Source organism: Mugil cephalus, chromosome 23 (genome assembly GCF_022458985.1).
Source record: "Mugil cephalus isolate CIBA_MC_2020 chromosome 23, CIBA_Mcephalus_1.1, whole genome shotgun sequence".
Classification (NCBI taxonomy): Eukaryota; Metazoa; Chordata; class Actinopteri; order Mugiliformes; family Mugilidae; genus Mugil; species Mugil cephalus.
Window position 1 is genome coordinate 5297376 of NC_061792.1, and position 6000 is coordinate 5303375.

Below are 6000 nucleotides of genomic sequence, written 5' to 3' on the forward strand. Positions count from 1 at the left end.
GACTTAAATAAAGATATGTCAACTCCCTTAAACAACTGACCCTCCTATCAACATGTAAGAAATACTAAATAATTGTTCCAGTTATTTTTCCAGTGTGGAATCGTGGAGTGACGGTGAGTGGGATTCAGGAAAAGTAATCCCACATTATATTATATCGGCTGCAGGTTGGAGCCCATATATATTACACGTAAGCTTGTAAGACGTGTCCATTTTTATTTCATCAGCTGTCTGAATTGATGCCCAGAGTAAAGACGAGACTTCTGCAAATGCTCTGAAAGTGAGCTGTACGTTTGCTGCAGGTGGAGGAACACGCCGATGGACGAAGTGATGCCTTTCCTCCACGATGAAAGCGACCAGTGCTCAGGATGGGTAAAAATCAGACTGAGATAGAAGGAAGAAAGAAAAAGCTGTCTAGAAACTTCTAGACAATGTTTAGTTGAAAATCTCACCATCCCATATTGAAGCTAGACATATTTCATGAAGATGTCAATGACAAAATCTGAGCACACAACCAGGACATATTTAAAAATATTGTATCCAACAATACCAACAGAGTATAAGCTCCTCATTATGTTTGTATGTTTGCTGTTGTATCAGTGTTTGTACCACACAACTAGTGAAAAATACATGGGGAATTTCAGACACATTGCTGTCCTGAAATATGTCTTAGGTCATTTAGGGTCAACAATAGAATTAATATTTTCATGTTACACCAATTAAACATCCAGATGCTAAGCTAAAGCCTGGAGACTGGGTGCTGATCAAAGTCATAAAGAGAACAAAACCGAACAATTACTAAAGTTACCAAAAAAACAAACAACAACAAAAAAAAAAAAAAACGTGATGGTATAGTATGTTGTGTTACAACATGGCTCGGGAGCCGCAACATAAATAATATGACTTTATGGCTTCTTAACTAGACTGTTTTAAATGGGTATCAATGGATTTTAATCTGAGACTTCAATCTTTTTAAACAAATGTTTGTTCCATGTACTCCATCCACACCTGTCCAGGTAGACTGGCAAACAGGAAGTGGTAGAATCCAATTCATTTTTTGTGGGGGGAGCTGGACTGTACCAAGAGGGGTTGTAGAAGGGGAGTTTGGTAGTTGTAAACCGAAAGAAACCATGGTCATTGTATATTTTAATATTGAGAAAGCATATGATTCAAAGTAGAGAGAAGGATTACTGACTAAAATGTTTAAGATGGGTATTGGAGGTAGGATGTATAACTGGGGTTTAGATTTCCTATCTAATTGCCCTTTTTGTGTGAAAGTTGGGGAGGTTATCTCAGAAACTTAGTAGTGGCATCATTGCATTTGGGACCAGTGAGGCACAGCCCCACTAGAGGGCGCTGCTGTGCAAGGGAGGATTATAGGCTTTTAAGTTTTCCTGTGTCAAAAATATTGTTGCACGTAAGCTAATAAACTTCGTCCCCAATGAAATGTCTACAGATTTTACAGATGATGGAGCTAGTGTTTTGTCTGTTGTATAACTTTTGATCTTTTTTAGAAAGAGGATTTGTCACAGTATATCCAAAAATTGGTGCATTATATGGCAGCAGGTTTTATCAACCTAACGAAAACCAAGAAAGACTAGCCTAGCCTTGATTTTTAGTTCTTTTGGGAGGCTAGGATGTATGTAAACAGTAAATGCATTGGGGATAGTTAAAAACAGCACTTTCAGATGGAGCTTTCTCAGTAACGTTTATCAGAATTTTGCTGACTTCAAGACATTTTGTCTTAAAATGACAGTTTCTAATCTGATTTCAAGCAGGTGATTGACTTAAATCTAGAACAGTGTCACTGTAGAATTTAGAATTAGTTAAATACACTTGAATCAAACAGGATGACAAAATTATGCTACTTTTGAGGGGACAATACTCATCACAAGCTTATTATGAGACACAAAACATCAAAATACTTGTAAAATATCACAGTTATCAATAGAAAGTGGAGCAGCTGGACTCTACTTCCAACCCTACCATCACAAGATTAGATGTGTGCAGCACACAGCCGGAGGAAATGTAAATGATTTATTTAATTTTATGTATATTTAATCAGATAACATGAATGACGAGTTTTCAGTTTCATTTCTTTTTATTGAAGCACATTTTAATACTCATGAGCATCAAATGTACATATTTGAGCATGCAAAAATCAAGCTTGTTAAGTTATCAGGAGTGGATGACTTAGAGCTTGAAGCTGGAGATGGATGGTTATCCCTGGACAGCTTCTTTTCTTTTTGTCTTTGGGGGACAGAGGCATTGTCGATGTTGCTTCTGTTGACATCAGAGTTGTGTCTTTGCTGGGTGTTTTGCCCACTGGACCGAGGATGGTGAGGATAACGTCTCCAGCGTGGACCATGGAATCTGCCCCTGTGCTGTCTCTGTGGCCTCAGGGTCTGTTGGTAAGTGGGACTGTCGTACCACTGGGGCGGCCTCAGATGACTTTGGCAGTGACAACAGATGTGTCCTCTTGGCCGCTGTTGTACAAACTCTGCGCGTGAAGGGCGTGAGTAGTAGTAGGCTGCCTGTGGACGTCTGTGGTCACCGGAAGCTCTGTCATCTCTTGCATGCGTTGGCCTCTGGTACCTCAGATGACGCTGCAGGGCCCCACCATGAGGGTAGTTGTGGTTAGCCCAATTTCTCTGACCACGGGGACTGAATCTGCGCGTTGCCTTCAGCAGTTGTATGGAAGTGGCCATCCCAGTGTTGGCTTTTGTCTTGTTTGCATCTTGACAATCCCCTGCATAGGAGATTCTGCGGTAGAGCGCAGAGAAGGTTCTTTTTGTATCCATCACTCTAGTGGTGGTGCCTCCTGGATCTTTGTCATGAGTGGTGCCAGCACTAGCTCGTTCCATGGACACATCATCGCCATCTTGAAGTGAATCAGTGATTCTGCGGTAGTGGGCAAGCAGGTGGTACCTGCAATGCGCACGCAGTGCCCAAACACCAGAGGAATCCTTTGTGGAGGATGAAAATGGAGGTCTTCCTCTAGTAATGGTCCTGCCTGAATCTTTATCTTGACATGTTCCAACATGGCCATGTGCCATGGGTACATCATCAAGTGAGTCGGAGATTCTCCGGTAGCGAGCAAGCATTTGGTACCTGTGATGTTTGCGCCATGCCCACATACCAGAGGAGTCCTTGCTGAGAAGAGAACCGGTGCGTCTTCGCTGGTGTGAAGTAATACTTGTTCTCTCCTCTTCTACCAGCGATCCAGTGGTGGCGCTGGCTTCTGTCTCTGGTGCCGTAGTGTTGGTGCTGCCAGAGTCTGCGCACTGCGATGTTCCAGCGTCATCATCTGCCGTGTATACGTCATCAGTGGAATCAGAAATTCTTCGGTAGTGGGCAAGAAGTTGGTACCTGCGATTTTTACGCATTGCCCATATATCCGAAGAATTCCTCTTGGGAGCTGAAACCAGGTGACGAGGGTAGTTGGTGGTTTTCATACTCATCGCCTCGGTCAACAGTGCTCCAGATGTCCCAGTGGTGTCAGATTTACTGGGCATCAAATAGGAGCAGCAGTGGCGGGAAAGTTGGTATCTGCGCAACTTGCGCAGTTCCCGCAGACTGCTTGTTCCCACATGCAGGTTAGTGCTGAGAGTTTGAACTCCTGTAGCTTCCATGTTGTCTTGAAGGTCAACCATTCTCTAATGAAAAGTAGGTTTTCCAGACGATATGAAATGATTTGTGACGTTTCTGAAGTCCTACTTATACTTATACTACTTATACTTTGGGGAACAGAGACATTGGAGTGGCTTTGATGTCAGACCTAGTTGACCAAGTTGCCGTGGCAACAGGAAAGTCATGTGACTTGAAATTCTAGATTAGCATTCCATTCAAAATGACACAAAAGACAAGACACAAAAAAATACACCAATCAGGCATAAAATTATGACAACTGACAGGTAAAGTGAAAAACATTGACCATCTTGTGACCCTCAGTATTCTGCTGGAAACTTTTGTCACTTGAAAAATCACCACCTTAAGAAGATGGCAGTTTTAGTTAGCATATTTTTCAGGTCAGCCAGGCCAAGTCTGTCACAGGGCCCATAAGGATCGTTGCAAATCCCACTCAGTGACAAAGTGATTACAGCCCCAACTTTCAACCTGTTGAATGACTGGTACTGGGGCTGTAACTAAGTCACTTTTCATATTTGTCACATTCCTGAACACAATATAAGCATATGAGAGAATCTTTACCGCCTCACATAAATGTTTAATTGTAATAATAACATAAATTAAGGTAAAAATATTGCAACAGAAATACATTAAGGAACACTGGCCTAACACCGTAATGTTATAAAAACTAGCATTAGCATATGTTCTTCAGATTTATGGTGAGCTACTTTGCTTTGCTTGAGAGCAACGGATGAAGTACATGCCTTCAGTGCTCCTCAAAGATGAGAATACAGTTTAATTATACCTATGTTCACACACTTGTTCATTTTGTCTTTAATTAATTCAGATTTGGCATGGTGGCTAACATGCGTTGTAATATTACACATCTTTTAAATGATCCATGATCCAACAGCCACAGGTTGGGGACAGTCAGTGCATTTACATGCAGAGCTTAATCAAGCTATGCTCAAAATTCAACTTTCTGACTACAGTCCTTGTTGTAAAATGATTTCCAGTTGACCTATTACGTGATATAATAAACAAGAGTCGTTCATGTGGCGGACCGCCATTTCAAACAACAACCATAGGGATAATACTACATTTTTAATCTCATATGTAATGTTCGCGCTACTTCTAGTGCAGATAAGATCCGCGCTATCCCTCAGACGGTTCTTCTAGCCTCTTCTTCTGCAACTGGCTTTCTTGGATGTTTTTGTTCCGGGGTCACACGCCAGCGCAGCAGTTGTGGAGCATGCGCACATGCATTATCCAACTGAAAAATGCGATTCACTGTATACAAGCCGGAGAAAATCGAATTCCAATCGCATTATCTGGGTGTCTCAATCGGATAATGAGAACTCCGATTTTAATCAGGAGTAACGTGTTTACATGCACTTAAGTTCTCCTGTTATAGTCTGATTAAGGCAATCATTAGTTTTTTTCATGTGCATGTAAACGCACTGACTGACGTCTCATCTGATGGTTATTGGATGATGCCACCATTTATCTCTCACCTGGAGGAGGCTGGGAGAACTGTGTGAGTGATATTCTTTAGAGTTTTTCCAGTCTGTCCAGTCTGTAGACCAGAGTGGACCACCACCTCACATTCTTGATGTTGGACTACCTGACCAACAGACCACAGTAGTTGAGGGACTGCAATGTTTGGCGTCTACAACATGGGAGTTCCTCAGGGCACTGTGCTGGCTCCCTTACTCTTCTCCATGTTCATTGCTGACTTCAAAACCTCTCAACCAGCTGTCATCTGCAGACATACTCAGATGACTCTGCTTGTTGTCGAACAATATAAACATGCATTGATTGGCAGCCAATCTGAAATCTCCTCACACATGCACGGTCAAACAGTCTCAGCTAGCTAAATAGTTGACCTTCCAACGCTAGAGACAAGGTGACTGTCAATTCTGGCCGGCAATACACACCTACCAAACTTTATGCAGAAATATCTCTTTTTTCTCATTGTTTTTACAGACATGATTTTATGTGGTGAAAACATGCGGTGTTAAAATTCCATGAAAATAAATCCGGATTTAGAAAAAAAAGAAAAAGAAAACAATAATAATATTGTGTGGTCTTTTCTTACAATTTCCACAACAGAACACTGGAAGGTTAAAAGAATTTGTAAAGTTGTGCATGTTAAAATGAACATTTCTTCTTCCTACATTTAACATTATCACTAAAAAATGAGGTGTGGCTTTTTCGGCAATCAGCCTATTAGCTCAAAAATCTGTTTCTTTTCAGCGTGGACTCGTGGAGTGACAGATGGTGGAGGTGCTCCATGGCGTGCACCAAACCAAAGCCCACTTGACAGGTGACCCTGGGACTGTGAGCCAACCAGTGACTGAGCAGGAGGCTGGTAGT